The sequence below is a fragment of the Tursiops truncatus genome, chromosome 7 (genome assembly GCF_011762595.2).
Source record: "Tursiops truncatus isolate mTurTru1 chromosome 7, mTurTru1.mat.Y, whole genome shotgun sequence".
NCBI lineage: Eukaryota > Metazoa > Chordata > Mammalia > Artiodactyla > Delphinidae > Tursiops > Tursiops truncatus.
In genome coordinates, this window is record NC_047040.1 from 11,780,566 (window position 1) to 11,807,135 (window position 26,570).

The 26,570-nt window shown below is 39.6% G+C and overlaps 1 protein-coding gene across 2 annotated transcripts in view; it reads left to right on the forward strand.

The window, feature by feature from the left end:
- IRS1 (insulin receptor substrate 1) overlaps nt 1-26,570 on the forward strand; it is a 78,447-nt gene that overhangs the window by 27,764 nt on the left and 24,113 nt on the right. The gene's annotated exons all lie outside the window — the stretch shown is intronic.

Below are 26,570 nucleotides of genomic sequence, written 5' to 3' on the forward strand. Positions count from 1 at the left end.
TTGTATATAAGTACCACATCTTCTTTATCCATTTGTCTGTTGATGGGCATTTAGGTTGCTTCCATGACCTGGCTATTGTAAATAGTGCTACAATGAACATTGGGGTCCATGTGTCTTTTTGAATTACGGTTTTCTCTGGGTGTATGCCCAGTAGTGGGATTGCTGGGACATATGGTAATTCTATTTTTAGTTTTTTAAGGAACCTCCATACTGTTCTCCATAGTGGCTGTATCAATTTACATTCCCACCAACAGTGCAAGAGGGTTCCCTTTTCTCCACACCCCCTTCAGCATTTGTTGTTTGTAGATTTTCTGATGATGCCCATTCTAACCGGTGTGAGGTGATGCCTCATTGTAGTTTTGATTTGCATTTCTCTAATAATTAGTGATGTAGAGAAGCTTTTCAAGTGCCTCTTGGCCATCTGTATGTCTTCTTTGGAGAGATGTCTATTTAGGTCTTCTGCCCAGTTTTTCGATTGGGTTGTTTGTTTTTTTAATATTGAACTGCATGAGCTGTTTATATATTTTGGAGATTAATCCTTTGTCCCTTGATTCGTTTGCAAATATTTTCTCCCGTTCTGAGGGTTGTCTTTTCGTCCTGTTTGTAGTTTCCTTTGCTGTGCAAAAGCTTTGAAGTTTCATTAGGTCCCATTTGTTTACAAAAATAAACAATTTTTATTGGAATTTTTTATTTTTATTAATATAATGGAAATTTTTATTTCCATTACTCTAGGGGAAGGGTCAAAAAAGATCTTGCTGTGATTTATGTCAAAGAGTGTTCTTCCTGTGTTTTCCTCCAAGAGTTTTATAGTGTCCAGTCTTATATTTATTTAATTTATTTATATTATGTTTATTAATACGATAAACATTATATTATTATTTCATTTATTTCTGCTCTGATCTTTTTCATTTCTTTCCTTCTACTAACTTCAGGTTTTGTTTGTTCTTCTTTCTCTGGTTCCTTTAGATGTAAGGTTAGAGTTTTTATGTGAGATTTTTCTTGTTCCTTGACATAGGATTTTATTGCTATAAACTTCCCTCTTAGAACTGCTTTTGCTGCATCCCGTAGGTTTTGGATCATCAGGTTTTTTGTTGTCATTTGTCTCTAGGTATTTTTTGATTTCCTCTTTGATTTCTTCAGTGATCTCTTGGTTATTTAGTAACGTATTGTTTAACCTCCATGTGTTTGTGTTTTTTATGTTTTTTTCCCTGTAATTTATTTCTAATCTCATAGCTTTGTGGTCGGAAAAGATACTTGATATGATTTCAGTTTTCTTAAATGTACCAAGGCTTAATGTGTGACCCAAGATGTGATCTATCCTGGAGAATGTTCTGTGTGCACTTGAGAAGAAAGTGTAATCTGCTGTTTTCAGATGGAATGTCCTATAAATATCAATTAAAACTATCTGGTCTACTGTGTCATTTAAAGCTTGTGTTTCCTTATTAATTTTCTGTCTGGATGATCTGTCCATTGGTGTAAGCGAGTTGTTAAAGTCCCCCACTATTATTGTGTTACTGTCGATTTCCTCTTTTATAGCTGTTAGCATTTGCCTTATGTATTTGCCTTATGTATTATGCTCCTATGCTGGATGCATGTATGTTTATAATTGTTATATCTTCTCTTGGATTGATCCCTTGATCATTATGTAGTGTCCTTCCTTGTCTCTTATAACATTCTTTATTTTAAAGTCGATTTTATCTTTATGAGTATTGCTATTTCAGCTTTCTTTTGATTTCCATTTGCATGGATTATCCTTTTCCATCCCCTCACTTTCAGTCTGTATGTGTCCCTAGGTCTGAAGTGGGTCTCTTGTAGACAGCATATAGATGGGTCTTGTTTTTGTATCCATTCAGCGAGCCTGTGTCTTTTGGTTGGAACATTTAATCCATTCACATTTAAGATACTTATCAATATGTATGTTCCTATTACCATTTTCTTAATTGTTATGGGTTTGTTTCTGTAGGTCCTTTTCTTCTCTTGTGTTTCTCACCTAGAGAAGTTCCTTTAGTATTTCTTGTAGAGCTGGTTTGGTGGTGCTGAATTCTCTTAGCTTTTGCTTGTCTGTAAAGCTTTTGATTATTCCATTGAATGTGAATGAGATCCTTGCTAGGTAGAGTAATCTTGGTTGTAGGTTCTTTCCTTTCATCAATTTAAATATATTGTGCCACTCCCTGTGGCTTGTAGAGTTTCTGCTGAGAAATCAGCTGTTAACCTTATGGGAGTTCCCTTGTATGTTATTTGTCTTTTTTTCCTTGTTGGTTTCAATAATTCTTCTTTGTCTTTAATTTTTGTCAGTTTCATTACTATTTGTCTTGGTGTGTTTCTCTTTGGGTTTATCCTGCCTGGGACTCTCTGTGCTTCCTGGACTTGGGTGGCTATTTCCTTTCCCGTGTTAGGGAAGTTTTCATCTATGATCTCTTCACATATTTTCTTGGGTCCTTTCTCTCTCTCTCCTCCTTCTGGGACCCCTATAATGCGAATGTTGTTGCGTTTAATGTTGTCCCAGAGGTCTTTTAGGCTGTCTTCATTTCTTTTCATTCATTTTTCTTTATTCTGTTCTGCTGCAGTGAATTCCACCATTCTGTCTTCCAGGTCACTTATCTGTTCTTCTGCCTCAGTTACTCTGCTATTGATTCCTTCTAGTGCATTTTTCATTTCAGTTATTGTATTGTTCATCTCTGTTTGTTTGTTCTTTAATTCTTCTAGGTGTTAGTTCTTTAATTCTTCTGGGTCTTTGTTAAACGTTTCTTGCATCTTCTCGATCTTTGCCTCCATCCTTTTTCCGAGGTCCTGGATCATCTTCACTATCATTATTCTGAATTCTTTTTCTGGAAGCTTGCCTATCTCCACTTCATTGAGTTGTTTTTCTGGGGTTTTATCTTGTTCCTTCATCTGGTCCATAGTCCTCTGCCTTTTCATTTTGTCTGTCTTTCTGTGAATGTGGTTTTCATTCCACAGGCTGCAAAATTTTAGTTCTTCTTGCTTCTGCTGTCTGCCCTCTGGTTGATTATTTGCTTATTTTCATTATTATTTCATAAAATGTATTTATATCAATGCAACAAGTATATGTCCAATTACTTGTTGAGTCCCTACTCTGTGCCCAGACATGTTTTTGGAAAATGGAGATTCTCTAGTGACTCAGGCAGAGTAATAGGTTTTTGTCCTCATGGAGTATATGTTATTGCAGTGGAAGAGACAAATGATAAGCAAGCAAACAAAAGTAATATAATTTCAGGGAGTAAGCATTACAGAGAATATCAAGTAGTGTAAAGTGATAGAGATGAAAGGTAGAGTGGGCTGATTTTGACAGGGGTAGTCAGAAAAGTAGGCAGTGTTTGAGCAAACACCTGAATGAGGTGAAGGAGAAAGTTATGGCACGTGTGTGCTGGTGAAGACTGTTCTCAGGAAAGGCAGCAGCAGATGGAGTCCTACACTGGGAACAATTCCAGCATGTTCCCACACATCCGTAGCAGCAGAGAGAGGGGCTGGGGAGGCGACTGGAATAGGAGGCTAGGGCCAGATCCTGGAGGGTTTGATAGACTGTGATGAGTCATTTGGATTCATTCTAAGTGTGATGGGAAGCCCATGAAGAAGGTTAGCATATATGCCAGGACCACCCAACATGCCTACCAAGTTTCCTATTGGAGAGACATGGAGCTCTGCTGTTTGGAGTTCTTCTTTTGATTGAGCCAATCAGCTGGGACCTCTTAGAAATGAACTAAAGCCACCTGTGACCTAGATTTTCCTAGAAGTGTTCCCAGCATCACCCAGGGGTGCATTCAGGAGATTTCCTCTTTAGTCTTGCCACAGCAGCCTACTGCTCAGGCCCCTGGGATGCCCATTGGCCAAACTGGGCCCTTTGAGTGTTATGACTACAGTTTGGTCCTAGTTCCAGGCCTGTCTGGGTGCTTGGCCGCCTACCTGGTGATCGTTGACACATTCCTTGCAAGACACACCTAAGCTGGTTTCTTTAAAGCCAGATCCCAGTTCTTCGTAAAGAATGGCAAAGGCCCTTCCTGCTGGGGTAGGAGCATTGATTTAAGCTTACTAACTGTAAGTAATTTAACCCTGTTTTTATACACCTTGATTCGGTCATTTTTGTTTTGGAATCCATGTCACCTGACATGACCTGTTCACATTATTGGCCCTATTACTACTTGTACTTATTTCAGCGCTCTTTGTATCTTAACTGGTTTTTAGGTTATGAGATCCAAATTTAAACTTGCTGATATCACTTGGCTGTCAGTTGACTGAGTGGAAGTCTGTATGTTTTAGGAAGTACAGTATTAGTTCATTTTAATCCTTTACTCTTCTGTATGCTAGATGCTAGTCTGCTCCAACACCTACATTTCAGAGCATTCTTTCTGTGACATTTAAAACCCATCATGGAAACATATGGCATCAGTCAGGTAGAGTGAGTTAGCTTGGGCTTTTATTGCTTTTTTTAAACTGGATTTTACCTACTTCCTGGAAGATGTTGGCCGAGTTAACTTTTATGATGTTTGGATATGCCATGTGCTTTAGGTGTTAATTCTGTGACCATTGTTTCGGACAGCCAGCTCTAGTGGTTTCATGGGGCCATACTAGTGGGTTAATGAAAGCCTCAATAGGGTGGTGGCTGGGTGGCTGGTGGGGGAGAGTGATCTTCATGATCTGAGTTCCTGCAATTAGAAGGGTTTAGTTGGGAAGTAGAAGCTGTAAAAATACTCACTAATGAATGAGCCACTTTAAAACTCTCTCCTTGCTTATTATCATACTATTCTTAATACCAAGGACCGTGCCTCCATCAGTTTAATTCGACATTGAAAATGTGCATTTTGCAAAAGATGCAGGATTTCACGAAGTCAATGAAAGTGATGTCAAAGAAGGTCTGGGATTCACAAATAGTCAATGACAAGTAAAGGTCTAGCAGAATTAGAGGAGTCACCTGTTGAAGAAACAAATCAAAGATAATGACTCTCTTAGTGCTTCTAATGCACATGGTAAAAATAGGATTAAGAGAGGCCCTTGGGGAAATTGGTAAAGCCTTTGAATATTTCTATAGAAATGGTCCTTCATGTGATCTGTAAAAACCAAACAAGAAGCCAAAGATGAAACATGATGGAAAAATAATCCAAAAAATGAACACTCAGTCACACTCTGTTCATTCTGAGACTTTGCCAGTAGATGCAACTGAGACTTTTTTGTTAAAATAAGGTGAAAGAAAAAAAAAAATAATAAGGTGAAAGAGCTTTTCCCCATATATTTTAGTTTCAATATGTCCAACATTTTAGTTTTCCAGTATAAAATTCCATTCAACCCCCCCCCCCTTTTTTTTTCACTATGAAAATCAGGTGCCGGTGTTAAATAGACTTTACTCTTTTTTTTGTATTTTTCTTTTTTTTTTTTTTTGCCTGCTCCGCGTGGCATGTGGATCTTAGTTCCCCGACTGGGATTGAACCTGCACCCCCTGCAGTGGAAGCGCGCAGTCCTAACCACTGGACTGCCAGGGAAGTGCCTAGACTTTACTTTTTAAAATGACCTTTTTCTGCTACCAGTTATGTTCAGCTGCTAAAGGCATCCTGCATATTTCTTTTAGGCATGTGGCAGAAGACAGTCGTGGGAAGCCCTTTTCTTTTGCTCCCCAAATTTTGCTCAGTAGAAATTGGAGTTTCTCATTGTTCCAGAGCTGTGATGCCAGTTGTTAAGCAGGCAGGTGGCAAAGCTCCAGGGATATTTCACTCCTGTGAACCCAAGAAAGACCATTAGTGCTCATGGGTTGTTTTCAAGAACTCACTGGAACAGAGTGAGGCTGACCAACTTTGTAGTAAACACAAGTAAGATATCGATTCCTCACAGGACCCCCATAAAAATTCTTCCTGGCCCTTAGAACTGGATATGGACCAGTTCTGAAGACAGCTGCATCAAGAGGACCCACCAGAGAAGTTTGTCTGACAACAAATAGCTATTCATAAAGGGCTTGCTACTTAAGGGGATTATCTAGTGTCTAATTCCCATGTCAGCTCCACTGTGTTTCCTGAAGGAGGTGAGTTTGAGCAGATTTTTTTTTCTAAGAAAGAAATACGAATTGATGAAGTGCTAGTGCGAGATTGGGATAGATAGGGATATAATCCAAGAGGAAGGAAATGGAAATAGAAGCAGATTTTCTTGGCTTTGAAGAGAATTACCAAGAAACAAAGTTTGGGCAATAGAGTTCTGCGTACTATACTGATAGCATTTCTGTAACCACCATATCAGTGTGATTGTGCACTGTTAGGTCTTTATTTTTTTTTAATTAATTATTTTTGTTGAAGTATAGTTGCTATATAATATTATATGTTACAGATGTACAATATAGTGACTCATAACTTTTATATTAAAAATTTTTTTTTTAATATTTACTTATTTTTTATTTTTGGCTGTGTCAAGGTCTTAGTTGCGGCATATGGGATGTTTCGTTGCGGTGCTCGGGCTTCTCTGTAGTTGTGGTGCGTGGGCTTAGTTGCCCCGTGGCATGTGGGATCTTAGTTCCCAGACCAGGGATCGAACCCCCGTCCTCTGCATTGGAAGGCAGATTCTTAACCACTGGACCACCAGGGAAGTCCCGTGACTCATAACTTTTAAAGGTTATACTCCATTTATAGTTATTATAAAATATTGGCTATATTCTCCATGTGGTATAATATATCCTTGTAGCTTATTTTCTACCTAACAGTTTGTACCTCTTACTCCCCTACCCCTGTATTGTCCCTCCCCCCTCCCCACTGGTAACCACTAGTTTGTTCTCTAGATCTGTGAGTCTGCTTCGTTTTTGTTACATTCACTAGTTTGTTGTATTTTTTTAGATTTTTAGGGAGCACTTCATTAGTGGCGTGTGGGATGTAATCTTGTAAGAAAACCAGTTAGGCAGTTGACCCGGTTCTGATCTGCTCACATATAGATGAGCATAAGACCTTGACAACTCCAACACCAAAGTTAGACTGTAGATCATTCTTGTACAGAGATGATGCTGTGATGCCACCACTGTGATCTGCCTCAACATCTTTCTGGATTCATAACATTATCCTCATTCATTCTCTCTCTTTTTTCCTGGTCTTCATGTGTCAGGTTTATGGAGTACTTTCCATAGCAATTTTAAAACTCCGTATTTTAAAATCTGATTATTTTGTCACATTCCTTTAGTGATCCCTTGTTATTGCCAAAGGAGCACACACTTTTATTAGTGCAGTAAAAGCAAAAGCAAAATGTTATTTAGAAAATCTGGTATAGGGAGAAATCATAAAACTCATTTTCAAATGGAGTAGAAATGATACTGGATTGTGTGCTGTTAAAGGTTACCCATGCTCCCTCTACAGAGTTATGTCTAGGGATTTTCATTTTAGTATTAGTATTTGGAGTTCATTTACTGTACAACATTGATACAAATGAGTTCTGAAGCCCTGACTACTAAGGGACTGGCCCAAAGATTATCATATTAAGTAGGATATAAGTAGGATATGTTAATACCCTGAGGTTCATTGTTGGTATTGCTAATGAAGAAAAGAGTAGCTTGGGTATTGCTAAAGAGAAATTCAATTCAGAAGTCAAAGTTTTTTGTGAATGCGGGATTTCTGTAGGGTCTTTTTTTTTGATGGCATTTAAAGTTGATTTGGACTTATTGTGAGAAGAATGAATAATTCCAGATGAGATAAAACTTATAGAAACCAAGAAAGACCACAAAAATGTTGATACCGTGACCATTGGAAATCCAATGCACTATGATCTAATGTTTTGGATTGCTGGTGCTAGAGACGGAGAGAACTATTTCTACTGCTGTATTGCCTTTGGAAAGCAGATGGCATCTTTTGAAAGCCATGCTCTCTGAATGGCTCATTTCATTGTCCTGTTGGCATTCAAAGGGGGGAACCCACCAGGATCTGAGATGTGGCATCCATGGCACTTTTTGTGGATCTTGTTTGTAATATTTTTGTCATAAATATGCATAGTAGCCTTCCCAGAGAGTCTTAATACAGAACCTTGCATAATTTGAGGACTGAAGAAACCACAATATGGTATAAAAAGAAAAACCCCAAAAATGTAGTAATTTGAATAAAAAGAAGCCGAAAATAGGATGATGTGGGGAATGTTTAGGGAATGGTGAATTTAAAGCTAACAAGACCCTCCAGTGTAAGCCCCTCAGCCATGCAGTCTCTGCAGGTCCTTTATTCCTTATGCTAATTTTCTTCTTCCCTTGCCATTCAAAGTATTGTCTCTTTTCTCCTTTTATCTTTCCATTCAGAAAATTTCTGTGTCTTCTTTACTACAAAAGCATTTAAAGGAAGATTAAGACACAGAATGTTGTGAAAGTAGTCTTGTCCTCTTCTGGGTGATCAAAATAGTATTACAGTGTTTTGTAAGAATAACAAATACCTATTTATACTTGGGCAGGCCTCTTTTTAGCTATTTTCCTTACCTGATTCCTTGCATTAGAAAGGTGTTTTCTGTTTATAAGGTTGTTACTCTGAGCTGATTTGTTTTTCTTTTTTCATTTATTTTATTGAAGAATAGTTGATTGACAATGGTGTGTTAATTTCTACTGTATAGCAAAGTGATTCAGTATATATATACATATATGTATACATTCCTTTTATATTCTTTTCCATTATGATTTATCACAGGATATTGAATATAGTTCCCGTGCTATACAGCAGGACCTTGTTGTTTATCCATTCTGTATATAATAGTTTACATGTACTAATCCCAAACTCCCACTCCATCCCTCCCCCATCACCCCACCCCTGATTTGGTTTCTATGTGCAGTCCCTTTGTATTCTTATTACAAATTCTTTAAAAAGAATTTTTTAAAAATTTTTTGGTTACACCCCATGACATGTAGGATCTTCCCTGACCAGGGACCAAATCCATAGCTGCTGCAGTGGAAGAATGGGGTCTTAACCACTGGACCACCAGGGTCCCTGTATTCTTATTCCTGATTTACAGTGGAATATGTGGTTTTGCTGACTTTCCACTAGATCAGGAGTCAACAAATTAGCCTTATTGGCCAAAATCTGGCCATCACCTGTTTCTGTAGTTTTGGTGGGGGGGCACAGCTATACCCCTTTCCTTATGTATTATCTGCGGCTGCTTTCCGACTATAACAGCAGAGTTGAGTTCTTGCAACAGAAATTGTAGGTAGATATGGTAGGTAAAACTTATATTGTGATTTTTTTGCTCCTTATCTCTTTTTTACGTTTCTGTGATCTCATGGCATTTTGGATGGTTATATCACAGCAGGCATGAGTTATGTGTCTTTAATTGTTAGTGCAATATGACATACGTAATGGCTTCCCGAAGAATTCATTGATTCTGAGTCAGGATGCCACATTGAGATGGTGAGAGTGCACTTTTATATTCGCAAAGAGCAAGGGTTTTAAAACCTTCACTAAATTAATGAATCAAACCAAAGTCAAATCTGTGTTGTTCTGGAAAATAATGATTGCCAGTTGCTGGAAGAAAGTGAGCCTTAGGGAGCCTTCTGATTTGTGTTGAGAGTGCTTCTATAGTAAGCAAGGATTGTATTGATGTAGGGCTACCCATCAGCCCTTTGTATAGATTAGTCATTTTTGCCCTGCCTTACATGCTTTTTGGATAATCAGAATGAAGTGCGTGTACAAGCCAGTAACTAGGGGTTTTTGCTAAAAATAACGAGAAACTTTAATATTTCTTTAGTTTACAAAGGAAAGCAGTGTCACTTGGCAACCTCTGTTATTCGTGACCATGCTTATGGCTGTGTCGTGATTTCCAAATGACATTAACGAAACAGTCATTTAAGTTTTGAGGCTGACAGGTTGGAGCTCCACTAGGTCAAACACCTCTTCCTTGGGCAGATTCCTTGGCTTTGGAGAATTTCAGATTTATTGAAGTACCTATAAAATCTTAGTTCTGTTCAAATTTTAGAACCTGTATCATCTGCAATTTAGGATTCTTTGTGGAAAGAAGGAAGCTCTTTGAAACCTCAACCATTCTTTATTCAGTGTAAATTTCGATAAGAAGCAAAACTTTGTCACTGTGAATGACAGTTGACCAGCATGGAGCAAGTCTATGACATAAGAAGTATCAGAGATGAAATGGATAATTTCCAACTCTTTCTGGTATAGCTCTTGGTAGACTTAATAAAACTCACAACCACCTGAGCACAACTCAGGACCGTTTCCTACAGATGATGGTGTAAATAGCACCCCCCGTGGTTACAGTGTCAAAACCTCAGTTTCAGCAAAAGCCAAATTTAATACCAGCAGCATTCCAAAGCAATTACGCTGTTGTTGTAGTTAAATTATCCGGAGAGTTGGGTTTGATTGCCCTTTGCTCATTAAAACCAATAGTTTAGGATTGGAATTGTCTGTATGTTCACATTCCTGCCCACAGCTAGTGAGGTGATGTAGCTTGATATAGAGCCCAGCTTTATTTCTAAGTTTAGCTTCACATCACGAGCCAGCAGTGAAACCTAGAAGTGTTGGTTTTCATGGAAGCGGCATGGAAAACCTCAGCAATTCCCGAATCTCCACTGCAATGCACATATGTGAGTCTGCCGCTGGGACGGGGGCAGAGGTGCAGGGTTAGATTTCACAACGCTACTTTCACAAGACTGGCCTCAGCCTTGTGCGCATTTGCTTCCAAGGCTTCTAGTGACGGTAAAAGACAGCACCTTGGACTTCAGACAGCTTTGATGGCGAGTTTTCAAGCTTTGTTCTTGCGATACCTTTTCAACAAGGAATTGTTTGGTGTCTGATAATAGTACAGAATTCAGTGATAAAAACACTCATTTCCTCGCTAGCTTCATCCGAAAGTGGGAAGAAGAGGGTGCAGGAGGGATTAACCATTGAGCCATGTGGATGTACGCACTTAAGTGGGTTCCTTCCTACGTGCCCAGATCTCTGCCAGCTGTGTACTTGTTCATCTTCCACAGGGGGGTGAGGGTTTTCCTCTGACGTAGGGACATTCCAGATGGACAAGAGTGTAAATGCCAGGTTACATTTTTAGGGGCTTACTAATGGAGCCGCAGCAGATTAAGAGGGCAAAGAAAAAGGAAGACTGCTTATCTTAGTAGCGAAGTGTGGACCGGACACCATTAGATTTACTGTTCATGAGATCCTCTTCTATTGACATTTTATAAACTAACAGGGTATTTCAACTTGCTCCAAGGGATAGAGAGGAGATTCTTAATGCTACCTTTTGTTGAATTAATATTTCAGATAACCTTTTAGTAAAGCCACTTATCAAATCTTGGTTTTAAAGTTAACTTTTAATCTTGTCTTAGGGCAAAACACAACAAAACAAACAATGCAAAAAAAAAAAAAACCCACCCAAACAAAACCAACCCCGAATTTAATTTATGCACATAAATTAAAAGACTTTTTGTTTGGAGGGTGGGCTTATCCTGCAAGTGACTTTTCTCTCATCTAAGCCTTGTGTATATGTTCTAACAGTTCTAGGAGACAAAACATTTCAATGTGTTTTCGTGATTTGTGGCATATTTACATTTTATTGTGACATTTGATTCTCTCGAGTTTTCGCTAGCATAAAGAAAGTGGCATGTTTTAAATTATATTAAGAAAATGATTTTTATTTGCCTTTGCATGAACTTTGAAAATAATGAGTTGCTGTGTTGTTTTTCATTCACTTTTTAAGTACATTTGAAAATTTCTATCTGCTTTGATCATAATGAGCTCTTCTCTGCTCACATGATCTTCATTCAGACTTAGTGAAGGAAATAAATTTCCCTGCACATCAACGTTTTGTTACATTATAGGAAATGCTGCTGAGTTTTGGAATGTGACTTTGCTTCAGCTGCTGTTTGGTGGTTAATGGTTCAGGATGTTTGCCAGCTGCCATGGTTTGCTGGCGATGTCAAAACCTTTGTAACTTCAGACTCAAGAACCCAGTACTTATTTTCCCCTTTATTAAATGCAGGTACCATGTTTAGAAGTTCATTTGTTCCAGACCTCCGTAAAAGTTTGCTCTGGACAAGGTGTTTTGCTTTGTGGAAAGAACTTTTCCATTTACCAACATTGCGTTGTAAAAATACAGCAATTATTCATCTCACGTTTATGAATAAGCATTTGAATTTGGCTTTCAAAACCGCATGGATGCCTAATGAATATTACTTGCTAGTTGTGACTTTTATTTGTGCCTTGAGCGTCGTGTAATATTTTTTTCCCCCTGATGAAACAGGCAGTTTTGGATATTAGGACTCATTTTTCTCATGATCCCCCATTGGGCCTCTATGAGTCATCTTCTGGGCACAAACAGAAGCAAATATATAATTGCACAGCCTCTCTTACTCCACAATTATTGGATACAATAATTTGTAATATGCACTGAGCATTTTTGCTAAAGGAATGTACAAAAACGTCTTCAAGATAATCCCCGTGTCTATCTGAAGAGTTTCAAAAATTCCACTTCCTTGGACATTCTAGGCATCTTAGATTGGACTATGTCCTATCTGGCTAATTGTGGGGTTGTTATCATTTGCATATGGTAATTTAACTTTCCCTCCCCTGCCACCATCTCCTCTTTGCTTTACTCCTGTAAAACAAACACTGTGCTCCACAGGGAGATCTGCTCCATGCTCTGTGAGGACCTAGAGGGGAGGGATAGGGAGGGTGGGAGGGAGACACAAGAGGGAGGGGATATGGGGATAAATGTATACATATAGCTGATTCACTTTGTTATACAGCAGAAACTGACACAACATTGTAAAGCAATTATACTCCAATAAAGATGAAAAATAAATAAATAAATAAAATATAAAACAAAAACAAAAACACTGTGCTCTTTCTGTTTCATTTCCATATTTCTGGGAGTATATAATTTGTACACATAAAATATCTTAGAAAATATGCATATCATCACAGCTCTTTGGAAGCCAAGAAAGGGATCAAAGTAATAGTCTGATTCATTGTAATTATTGCTATATTAACCAAAATTTAACCCCATAAGATATAATTTCTGCCCAAGTCTAAATTGGGCAGACATTCAAACTGCACATTTTTCCAATATATACAACTGTATACTGAGAAAATATTTAGGCTAAAATAATACAATATTCTGTTTACTGTTTTGAAAAAAAGTATGGTGTTTTTCATTTATGATGTTTTTTATGAAAGTACTCATCATGCGTGTTTGGTCATAGTGGTAGACTAATGGTAGAATTGGTTTTTCTAGCAATATAAAATATTTTTACTTTTGTCTGTATTTCTTCAAGTGTTATTTAAAATTATTTGTGCAGTAATAAACCATTTCATTTATATGACATTCATCCAGCAATGCCATGAAGGTAAATATAAAGCACCTTTCATACATGAGCCATGAAAACTGAAGGATGGTTTTCTGAAGTCAGATCAAGTCTATGAATAATTAGGGAAGGAAGTTTGCTCTCTACGCTCTTCAATTCATTTTGTCTCTCTCTATATATTTATTTTCTTTCAAAATCAAAGCAGCAAATAATACTTTCGGCATATGATATGCCAAATTATAAAGGATGGATGCATTATTGACCGCAAATCATATTAGAACTTTAGGAATAAAAAACAAATACAGTATTTGCAAAGTATATTTTTTGTGTTCAGTGAATTTTGATCAACTTTTCCATCCAAAAATAAGTTTCTTTTGTTTATGCTATATATTATTTTGTCTAATATTTTATCAGAATACTTTTTGAATAGCAGAGTTCAGGGGAAAATGCTTTTTGGGGGGAAAATTTTTAACACAGTCTTTTCCAAAGTGTGTTTCACAGGATGTTAAGAGTCGTTAGTATGAATTAAAATCTACATATTTTCTGATCAGAAGTTTAGGAAACACATGGTTAAACAAAATGTTAAGGCTCTAATGTCGAGAGGGAGATATTGTCTAAATGTCATTGGCCACAGAACCTTCTTTCTCCTGGAGCTCCTGTTCTGTAGAACACATCTTGGAACTGTGGGCTTAGTGCATGCCCAGGACTGGGTCTGCAGAAGTGGCTCCAGCCATCCTGTACTACTGCTTCTTACTCTGTATATTACAGGTCCCCCAAATGTCATATGACTTGGAGTCATTGTCATGACCCATTAATTGCAGCACTTTATAAATAATCAAATTTGTACTTCTTACACCTGCCTTTCATCATTGAAAGCAAGCACACAAGCATCTAGACCTCTCTTTGGCTACTTGGGGCTGCCTTCTCTGAAGGCTATTAAGGAGAAGGAACCATTATATCTTTTTTTTTTTTAATGATAAATCTTTTATTAGAAGAATTTCATTCCAGGGCATTGCATGGTTCTGCAGGTGTTTTCGCTTCCCTCCTTAGCAAACTTACACACGTAAACCAACCCTTTTAATAATGAACCTGGGCAGCAAAGATGAATAAAAAGCCTTCTCGGAACCATCATATCTTAAAGGAGACAATTCAGTGCTTCCCTATAATTCTATCTGAGTTCTCTGAATTCACATTGCTATTGTAATGCCTCGATAAGGATATAATTGATCAGTGAGTCATCTGATTTCAAAACTACCTTTCCTGTTAATATTCTAAAGGTAGAATATATTGTTTCATCATTAAACCTGTGGGTGTGAAACACTCAGTGCCACCTTTTTGGATGTCAAGACATTGACCTCTTGTAGGGTTAATGTTTACAAACAGTCCTTGGAAACTTTTGGGCAACAGTGATTCACCACAGGGATGCCAGTGGTGAATGACAGGGATATCCAGGGCTGTTTCTCCACCTTCCATGGAGCATATGTTTTGATTTCAGCGAGGTCATCGATGCTAGACTTTAACATCAGCACTTTCTCAGAAGGATGAAGCTGGTGGTTCACCTTGGCTTGCACCTCAGACACGTGGGTGTAGGATAAATGATTTCTTAATGATAGTTCAGGGCGGCCAAATCTTTTATCTCCCTGAGTTTATTGGCTCTCTTACCATTGATGTTAATTGGCTGCTTCTGATGGAAGGGGGCTTATGTTAAGTTAAAACCAGAACGTGAAGTCTCTTTCTTGATACGGACAACTGAAAGTAAATGCCATGAGGTCTGTGAATGGACGTCGTGTTGTAAAGCCGTTTTGCCCACTGCTGATGTCTTGAAGTGTAATGAACTAGAATTTTAGAGATTCGACTCCTCCTTTTTCTCTCCTGGGTACATACGTGATGATGGGGGGGGAGATCCATGCTCTTAAGGTTCCTTTATTGATGCATTAGTGTTGTAATGCTCAAAGGCAAGAATTTAAACAATGGTTATTGGTATGGGGCAATAGTATCAACGGCGATGAGTATCAGTAGCAATGCTGACAAGTGTGTATGGGTGGCACTGAGTGATAGGGAGAAGGTGTTAGGGGAGAGGGGAAAAAAAATGTTGGGAGCAGGAGGGAGGGAAGTGTAGAGGATGAAGGGACCGAGTGCCCCCAATTACTGCATCCAGTGTCATCCAGGCCTTGCGCCATCCAAGTTCAACTTGAAAAAGCTTTTTGGGTTATTTTGATTAGTGAAACCAGTAGTAGTACCCTATACCGTACAATGGGGAACATACACTCAAGCTAAATAGCAATTTTAAAGGTCACATATATATTTTAGAGTTTTCTGTAGACAGATAATTAACACAATGATAGCTCTCCGTTTGAGCCCTTCAGATCTGTTCTCTCCAACCAGAATCATGTGCACAAACTCAGGTCTGTTTATATGTAAACTGTGTAATATCTTAACGCTAACGTCATTGTTTGCCCCTTCTCAGAGTACAGGCTGTTTTGATCTCACAGGGAATATTTTTTAAAAGTGGATGTCTAAGAATGTAAGCAATGGGGAGGGGAGATGCAGCTGTTTATGATTTACTTTTTAATCTTCTTTCTGTTCTCTCGTGGCCCCTAATGTCAAAGGACCTCTCTTTACCTATTCTAGTGTATGGCTTATGGCTCTGGAAGTATACTTTTTCTGGTTTTTATTTTGACTTTCTAAATAAAGGATGGAAGAACTGAAGGAAAAGTTGTCAGATAAAAATAGCCCTGCGTCTACTAGATCTTGAGCTACAAGCATTGGGCCAGTAGAGCTACAGTCCTAGAGTAAAAAGCGTTTCTATTTTATGGGGACCATAAATGTCAGGCCTTGCTCTTTACCTTGGGGCCCTGTTTGTGTTGTTTATCAGAATCTATTAGTCATACCCGGTTGCTTGTGTCTACCACTGTCTAGAGTCTTCAAGGAATGAGAGATTTCATATTTAGTGTTTTTACAGGAGGGCGCGAATTAAAGGATAAAAAGGTGCTTTTATGATGGCAATCTCTTTTGCAAACTATTTTCCCGAAGTGAATGCATTTCTGATATCCAGGTGCCTATTATGTGAAATGTTGTTTTAGCTGATTTCGTTTAGATTTATCAGAATGGCATTTACTGTGTAATTTCTCATTACCCTTTGTAAACACGAAGCTTACCCCCCATTTCCTTTCATAAAAACAACTTTGTGTATTCCAGTGGACTCTACTCAGATGAGAGGTTTGACAACACTTCCACCCATGCTTTTTATAGCATTGTCTATACGTTTGTGGTCAAGAGCGTGGCTTTGAATCCCAACTGCCCCACTTACTAGCTTTGAAATCTGGAGGAATTTGCTCGTCCTTTTTGAACCTCAATTTCTTCGTTTTTAAACAGGGGTAGTAATACAATCTCAGGATAGTCATGAGGACTAAAGGAAATAATGCATAATTAAAACCCCTAATACAGTGCCTGACATGGAACAAAGGTTGGCTATGTTGTTGATGGAGACGCTAAGTGACTGTGATGTGTTAGGGGGTTTGGTAAGTTTATATACCACACCGTCACCCCAGGAATGGTTTACTGAAATATTTAGGGAGGGAGGAGGATACAAGAGTTTGTATTGCTTGTATTGTTTGAAAACAGTTATAATCAATAGTAAAATTTCTGTATTTCCTTAGTCATACTTGTAGCATTAAAAAAATTGGTTGAGTTTTTTTTTTGTTTTTTGTTTTTGTTTGTTTTGTTTTTAGCAAAAGGGGATAACACTTTTAAAGGGTTAACAAACCCCTGCTTTACTCACTGCCAAATGTGAGGGAAACCTCACAAAAACTTAAGAGCCCAGTTTTTCTGTGGCTGAAATTACCCTTAATTAAGTCTTACGGACCTTAGAATATGTTTGTGCGTACGTATGATTTTCCTGTAGATACTTTTTTAGACAGTACAGTTATTGAGAGCCAGTTATGTACCAAACACTGATAAATCAAGTAGAGAGTTGCAGAGAAGAAACCTCAAAGGCTATTGGGGAAAGGATATTAATGAAATGGAACTTTTCACAGTCTCAGAAAATTAAACTTCATGGCATACGTGGAGTATGGTATGATTCTACCATGCCTAGATATAGTTTTTCCTTTCAGCTAGTGAAGTATAAACATTCAGGTTATAAGAGTTCGGGGTGCTTTATACTTGCTAAGGACAATCCATTTTAATAATGGATCAACTTTTAAAATTGTAAGTTCACAGCAAAATAGGAAGCGCCTTCATGCCTAGCGTTAAAACAGTTGTAACTCGGGCAATATTCCTTATTTGAGACCAGTGGTATCATACGATGAGTGTAATTGCTGGTGTTTCCTTGACAACATTTTTTTTTAACATCTTTATTGGAGTATAATTGCTTTACAATGGTGTGTTAGTTTCTGCTTTATAACAAAGTGAATCAGTTATACATATACATATGTCCCCATATCTCTTCCCTCTTGCGTCTCCCTCCCTCCCACCCTCCCTATCCCAGCCCTCTAGGTGGTCCTTGCCAACATTTTTTGAGGTACTACCCTCTGCAAACGTGTCTGCGGCATGACTGAGAGCAGAGAGCTTCAGTGTCAAGTACGTTCCTTCCCCTTTCATTCCTCTTCTGTCCCCCTCCCATTATGGTTTCTGGTGGCTTCTAGCTGCTGGGTAGAATGAATGAATTGTTCTGCATTGGCTCAATTGTTAGGATCTGTGCCATGTGTTTTACTGTCACCATCTCTTTTAATCCTTGATACAGGCCAATGAGTTAGGCACTTTTAATGCCCTTTTACCAGGAACTGAAGCTCATTGAGGTTGATCAAGTGCCTGAGTCCCAGTAAGTGGCACTGGGGGAGCTAAGGTCTTACCACTGTGTGGAGCCCACGTGGGTCCAACAGCGAGTGTCCTGCAGGCAGTTTCACTTCCTGTTGTATCCCAGAGATCTTGGTGAAATGTGTTCCCACTCTGTCCCAACTGGGTAGGGTAACAAGTCATGTGAATGACACGGCGTGTGAATTGCACTGCCCAGCCAGTGATTTCGGAATTAGCTCTTGGGAGTATCTCTGGCCACCTCATCATGTTCCTGCTGTTTCCTAAAGCCATTAGAAATGTTTGCTTGTCTTGCCTGGGCTTGTGTTCCAGACCCAAAAACTTGTACCTCCTGGTCAGAGAGCACAGGGTCCTGCCCAGTGAATGAAATTACCATCTAATAATGAAGGCCTTTGTACTCCTGTGAAACTTTATTGATGGGGAAATGGAATCTTGTAAACTGACTTCCTGATAAATCAGACTGATGGGCACGCTCTGGACTTGGGGCTGTTTGCCTTCCTTTAGAGATTGGGACCAGTTTGCTACCGCCTGTTGACCTGAGTGGAAATTATTAGCACCCACAGACTATCTTTTTTGTGCTTATTTTTCAGTCTTTTCCAAATTTTGATACCTTTAAGTCATGATGGCTTTGCTGCTTCCCCTGTTACTACCCAATGTGCTTCTTCCAGATCTTCCTCTGCGCACATTGATGGTCCTGGGGTGAGATATCTGCATGTGGAATCATCCTTGTCCTTAAGAAAGACTTTAGAGGATGAATTAGTACTCCTGGGAAGCATATTTTGATATCAGTACTTTTGATATTTCAGAGTTAAAGGTGCCGTAGATTGTTACAGTCATTGAATTGTGATGTTGAGTCTGCTCATTTATTTGAGATAAAATCTGAGTAGGCAATTTGGTGGCTTTTACCACCTGCGGGTCCCCTCAAATAATAAAGATGCAATGTTGGGAATTAACCTCTGATTTATGCCTTGTGGTTTATTTGGTAAAAGACGGCAGAGGGCAGGATGCATACATTTCATTGAGTTGGGGGAATGCCCGTTTATTTTGGTTCTGTCATCTGTGAGCTAACACACATGGCCCTCCTCAGTTCCTCTTGACCAAAACTGCCAGACATCAAAGTAATCAGCATTCATTTTTGAAAGAGATAGGAATGTATTGGGTCACAGTTTCCATCCCCCTTCTCCCAATCCAACAGTCTCAGTCTCCGATGGCCTGAACACTAGACAGGGTACGAACCCATCAGTGTGGAGTCTCTTAAGGACATCTACAGTAACTCTTGTTATCTTCCCCAGTGTCCTCTCTGCAATCATCCAGATCCTATGTGTTGTTCCAGGGCCCTGGAGGCGGAGCTTTCTTATTCTTCTCCAGTTAACTCTTCTAGAACCTTTTCCACCTGGAAATTTTCCTTCGTGTTTCAATTCAAAGCTGTTTTTGCAGTTTGAGCCCATTTACCCTATGGAGATGGAGAACAGATGGCTTACAGGGTAGTCCTCCTTATAACTCCCCAGCTAAGCCCTCTTATTATTCTTTTCTATCAATTAAATGGTATGTTTTCTCTTTTAGGTTCTTCACTCCTTTGCTACTCAAAGTGTGGTCTCAGATCAGCAGCCCTGGCGTTACCTGGGAGCTGGTTAGAAATGCAGAATCTTGGGTCCCACCCCAAACCTACAGAATCAAGATCTGCATTTTAACCAAATCTTCAGGAGACCCTAAGCACATTAAAGTGCGACAAGCACCACTTTATTTTATCTCTTCGTAATTTGGTTATTATTTTCTCTATGCTTTTCTCTAGTGCGCCTTAACAGTGGAGGCCAAAGTCAGACATGGTATCAATAATACAAGAGTGGAAATATTTTTAGCAAGTGTTTGTCTATCTCAATTCCCGTGAATATTTTGAACTGATGATGTTAAAATATTTAAATATTTTGAACTAGATGTTAAAATATTTTGAACTAAATTGATGTGTAATCTTCATTTACAAGAAATGTGTAGTCTTCAGAGACTTTGGGGGAGGTCCTTTTCTGCTGTGTCTTGACATGCATCACCTAAAGAAACCCCTCACTGTAGTTGAGTGACTTGGCTGCCAGGAATCTTGCTTTGCACTTATACTGAATACCACCCTGTCTTCTTCTTCTATTGGGATCGTTTTGTTTTTCTAAAGAGTTGGGCTCTTGAGATTTTAATGACTCATGGTTAGAAAGAGTGCTACTTTGGGGGTGGGGAAACTCCAAGTCTCACTCCAATGCTGCCACTAACCAGTTTCATGAGCTTGGGCAACTCATTTAATTATGATTTTAACTCTTATCTAACCACACGATCAAGAAAGTCCTGATAATACTAGGCCTGGGACTGCTTTGATTGTTCTGTTCCTATTAATCCATGAACCCTTTATACAGTGACTTGGTCATGGAGTAGAAGTTGCCTATAGAAATAGGAATGGGGCATCTAAAACAAAAATTGGGATAATTGTCATCCAGATATGTATTTTGATTAGTCACTGTCCGAACCTCCTTACCACTTTGATAGAACTCTCAGGTGGGAAAAACTTGCTAAGTTGATTTTTTTTTTTTAATTGAAGTATAGTTGATTTACAATATTGTGTTAGTTTCTGGTGTACAGCAAGGTCATTCAAATACATACATATATATGTATATATATATATATTCTTTTCCATTATGGTTTATTACAGGACATTGAATATAGTTCCCTGTGCTATACAGTAGGACCTTGTTTATTTTATATATAGTAGTGTGTATCTGCTAATCCCAAACTCCTAATTTATCCCCCCTTTTCCCTTTGGTAACCATAAATTTGTTTTCTATGTCTGTGAGTCTGTTTCTGTTTTGTAAATAAGTTCATTTGTATCATATTTTAGATTCCACACATAAGTGATATCATATTAGTTGAATTTTTGTTGAGTTTTCCTTCCGTTTCTTGGCTCTATCCCTGGAAGAAGTGCTACTAAACCACTAAATGGTCAAAGGCAGGGGCAGAAGGCCACCATGGGGAAGGGTCCCAGCTTATTTACTCATGTCCAGTGGTTCTCAAGTCACCTTCCTATTGACTTTCTCTAGCTGTGCATTAGGATGGGAAATTAGCAAGGGTCTGGTTGCTCTCAAGGCTTGCACCTCTGTTGAAAGACTCTGGGAGAGCCTTTATTTCTACTGGAAGTTCTCTAGGGAGGCTCCAAGGAGAAATGGTGTGTGGTAAGTCAGTGGCTGTGTTTAGAGGCCCTGTTAGGAACTGTGATGGTTGGGAGTGAGGAGAGCTGAGAATGGGAAGACAGGAAGAAAGGAGCATCTCTGAAGACTCTGTCTTGGCCTGGACCTTGACCTAGTCACATTCTTCCTTAACCTGTTAAGGAAAAAAAGCATGGAGAGACCAAGCAAACAGGTAGGCCATTGTCCATTGGTGACATGGTTTTACAGAAAAAATGTAAGGCAGTTTCTGAGCAGAATTAAGCAAAGCTCATCATAGAGCTGTTAATTAAGTGTTAATTGTAGCCTGTCTCTGGTGGATAGTAATATTGAAATTGTGTGATTCGGTTTTATTTTGAAGGCATTTTGTCAGCGGCTCAGGCTACAGTCTAGAAAGAAGAGAAGCTGTTGTTTTCTTTGTGTACCTTAGGACCACAGCAGCTTCTGTGGCCTATATTGAAAGAGGATCTGTTCTTATCACCATTACCTTAGGATTCATTCAGAAAAACTTCATATCTAACTACCTGGAAATCAACTTGTTCTCTCTGTTCATTGTCTAGATTTTAGGCTTTCGAACACTGTATCCTCTCATCGATGATGGTACAAGTGCAGTGCCCTGCACCACAACCCCCCACCCCGACCCTGCTATTTTTCTTCAAGTTTAAGTTTAGGGAAAACAGACCTAAAAGTGTCTTCCTGGGAACACGTCTTATATTTAGAAATTCCAGTTGCTGTTTCTATCTCAGTCTTGTACTTTGACTATTTTTTTTGGTAATAAATCATCTTCCAAGGTGGGTATTTATTTCATCAAGTGAAAAAACAAAACAAAACAAAACATGTGGGTGACTTACGAGTAGCCTCTTAGAGAACAAAGTCAGTGGATGTATTTTAAAAAGTCAACTAACTCTGGAACCGAGGGGACCTAATCCTTAATTTTTTTGTTTGTTTGTTTTAAGTCCCAGACATTTGAAGGGCAATGAGGGGGACTAATAGTAACAAGTAACATAAGGAAGGTGTCTTCTGGTTCACAGTGTCCTTCTCTTGTTATCTCATTGAGTTTTGCAAATGATTGTGAGGACAAGGTATTTTCTTCACTTTATTACACTGTGGAGGCAAAATTAGGTCAAATGCCTGGTCCAGGACCATACAGAAGGTCCTGGCTAAGCTGGGCAGAGATACAGACCTGGGAGTGATCAGATGTATTTCCTTGTGGGGTTGATCTCTTTTCTGTGGTCAGAATAGGGGAGCAGCATCACACCCTGCTGGTCTTCCCCCAATTCTGTTGCTCTGGCCTCAGTAATCCTGGTATTCTCCCCGCTTCAGTCAGTGTTTTGCATTGCATCCGGAAGGTTCCTGTTTTCCTTTGGAGCAGGGACATATGAAAACATGGGGCAGGACTGGTTAATCAGATTAACCAGCTAGCTTCTAGTAAAAAGATCGCGAGGGAGGGGGATGCAGTAGAGGTAACTTTCCATCAGTGGTAAATTGGGAGGCACCCACTGGGACTCTGAGGTCATGGTGTGACGGTCAGCAATAAAGCAAGCCTCGGAACAGGAACACTTCTTCCCTCCAACTCTTCCCTAGAAGAGCACTCGGGAAGTGATGGATGTGAACTCCAGAAACAGCTGACGAGTGTGTGCATGGCTTCCTCCGTTTTCTCAGCTACAGGCAATAGCTCTGGAACATGGTTTCTCAGCCTCAGCACTACTGACCTTCTGGGCCAGGTAATTCTTTGTTGTAGGCGGCCACCCTGTGCACTGTAGGACGTTTGGTAGTATCCCTGGCCTCTACCTACTGAATGCCAATAGCATCTCTCTCACCTTACCCCAACCCCAGATGTGACAACCGAAAGTGTTACCAGGCACTGATAAGTGTCCATCGAAAGGAGAAATTATTCCTACCCCCTCAAATTGAGAACTATTGCTCTAGAGACTTTGTGGAATGCTTGGAGGCCAGAGGGTCTCTTTTATGAGACGTGGGTTTAGCCCCACGAGCACACTTCAGTCCCGATGACTCCTGCCTGACACTCCAGTGGGCCTGGGGGTCGCCTTCACAGACCCCATTTACCTCGCTTGGGACTGTGATCCCCTCAGTCACTGATCAGTATTCTTCATAAGGGTTCCTTAGTTAAGAGTTGTCACCACCTCTTCATTAGGATTTTGGCCCAGCTGTCCTCAGACTGCTTCTGGTTCATCCAGCCAGCTAGCTCAGTACTGCGCTAACACGATGCGCTTAATTCAGCATGCTGGTAGGAAACTTTTTAGCAAATGCCATTTTCCAAGTCAAAAAGGACAAGGCCGAGATGTCAGATAATGGAGAAAAGAGGGAGGAACAGGGCACAGTGGAAGCGAGACTTGAAAGGTGAAAGCAAAGGACCAGGAGCTTGGGGTCAGTGGGCGAAACGTCTGCCCCTCTTCGTCAACTGGAAGAATTTGCCTTCTTATCTGAGACAAAAAAGAAGTGTTTGCAGTTAGTTAGAAATCTGCACCATTGTCTGCTTCAAAGACCTTTGAGATGCGAGCGATGTGTACATGATCAATTATTTCAGATTATCTTTCCGATTTCTTCCCCTCCTTTTCCAGCTGCCAACGATTAGATGTGTGCATCTGGTAGCAATTTCAGTTTTTCGTCAAATTACTCAGGCAGCATCGGCTGGCTGTGCCCCTCTCCTGTTCGGTTCCTTCAGATGAGAGATTGGGGAAAAGAATTCGGAAACAAAAGCCGCCCAATTCCTTCCCCGACAATTAGAAACATGCTTTGGCACCTGGAAATCGTGCATAAGAACCTCATTGAACATCCATTTAAGCCTATTCATGAGAATTCTTTGTAAATTCTTTCCTGTAGCATTATAAGTCTTTCATTAGCCGACTTTAGAAAGGGTGGGGGTACTTCAAGCTTCTAATTTCTTCCGAGAAAGCAACAGAAGAAGTGGCCTTTCCGTGACATTTCTGTGGATGGCATTCACTGAAGACCTGCTCAAAGATCTGCTAACGCTCTCCGTCCCGGTATTTAACTGGAGCTGTGCCCTTTGTAAGTAAGCAGGTCTTTGTCTAAAATCGTGTCACAGGGTCATATTTTTAGCTTTACTGCTACTACTTTTACGTTTTGTTCTGGCCTTGCCCCCGTACCCACCTCCTTTCTGAAATAACTTTGTCTCTCTTCCCAAGATACATCCTAACCTTGGCTCTGCCTTTGGTCCTTGGCTGCCGTCTGGTCTGTGGATTCTTTATTGCTTCCTCTTCCCGCCAGGGCGTTTTGGGCTGGTGTGCATTCAGGTATCCGGAGAGGACATGAGATCCAAGGATTTCTAGTTGTTCATGACAGTGGTTCCAGTAAGATTTAATGACTGAGGGCTTATTATGTGTGAAACACAATGACGAGACCTTTTCATGTATTATCTCATTGTACCTCAGTGATAACCCTCTGGAATGGGCACCGTTAGCCCCATGTTACAGGTGAAAAGATTGCGATTTAGGAGGGTTGGTAACTTTCCCAAAATGACAGAGAGAAGGGTAACGAGAGTAGAGATAATGTACATTGTCAGTCTTTTTTAAAAACTTGGAAATAAGCCCTGAGTTAAAATTGATCAGTCTTTAAAAAGCATTAGCAGCTATGTAATGGCTCTATCTTCATTCTCAAAATAACCTGCCTGGACGGGGTTTCCTAAATTACATTTTAGAATTCAAAATTGCTTACAGGTTACTCACGTATCACTCAGGTAGTGGCAACCCAAGGGAAACACATTTATTCTGTTACTTTATTGTAAGCAACACGATGCTCATCTTTAAAGTAAGCCAATTATTTTAGAACCTCTGGCCTTCTGTAGTCTAAGGTGGATGGTCCAGTTTTTCATCCTCCCTCACATTGACTTTTGTTTAATTATTGCTCTCGTAGCCCAGAGATCTTTATGCCTTGCATGTCTTTAACAAGAATTCTTAAGGTAAAATGAATGAGAATTGTGGGTTGAATACATTTGAAATACGCTGACATATACTTATATATTTATGATCTGTTTCAGTTGGTTTCAGAGAGCATTCTTTCATGATTTAGACTGCTTAAGAAAAAAAAGGGGGGGAACAGCTCGCTTAACTTCACAGAAACCCAGATGAAATTCTGCCCAACATTCCCCCTTGGTATACTCAAAGCAAGAAGACAGACAAAGGCTAAAACCTTTTTGTTTGTGATTTATGCTGATGCGTTTAAGGAGATGTTAATTAGAGGTGTGTAGTAGGGAAAGTTTCCTTCTGAGCTTGACCTTCTTATGAACAGCTGGGAATGGCCCTGTCCTGTGTTAGGCCAGTTTAATGACCAAAACACCTACAGGAAGGAGATCAGGGCCACATGGCTGAGGTACCTCTTGGTTCCTTTGAAAGATGCTTGTTCAGTTCAGTACATTTTTCTTGCATTACCAGCCTCTTCCATAAAGTCAACCACAACCTGTATTATCGGGGACTCCGACTAAAACTTGCAGTAACTAGGAAATAAATTAAACACGGGTTTTCCCTTTTCTCCAGCTGCCAAAAGTGATGTCAGTGGCGTTAATGATCCTTGCCTCTGCCCTCTGCAGACGGTAGGGCTGTCTGTGAGAACACTTGTTCTGTGCTCTGGTTCCTGGGCTGTTACAGAAAAGCTGATGATGGTAGATGAGAGTCAATTGAGCAGCCGGACAATTACTAGAAGGTAAAGTCAGGCACTTGCTTCCTTCAATTTATGAGATGACTCCGGGGAGTGGGCAAAGAATGCGACCTCTATGAAGTATTTAACAGAAAAAGTAAAGGCAAGGGGACTAGGTCTGCTTGCTTCTCCTTTTGCCTAATTGCGGAAACGGTATTGCAAACACCATGTTGTAAACGAAGCCGTGATTTTCATTTAAGTCTAGTAGTTTGATATCAGAGCCAGACAGACAAAACCTATGTCCTGTATTTCTGAACATCGCAAAAAAAAGAAAAAAACCAATGTGAAATTACAATATAAACCTCAGAGCTGGGATGGTACTTCCTGGGAGGCAGGAATAACTGCAGAATTAGCTCCCACGAAGGCAGGAGAAGGAGTGACTTTTATGACTTGTCTCCTCAGGTAGGGAAGATGGTGTCCTGTTATTTTCATGCCTTCAAGCAACAGGTTTATTTTGGTTGAGCTCTGTTAAAATGAAAGCTTCCCGTCTCCCAGCACATGTGGTCTGACGTGAAATGTTAGGGGGATTGCTTTTCTGAGTTCCTCTACCTTGACGATCATGTATGTGGGGACTTGTTAGAATTTGGGCAGAAGAGAGATCTGAGACATTTGGATTTACATTTTGGGGGGAG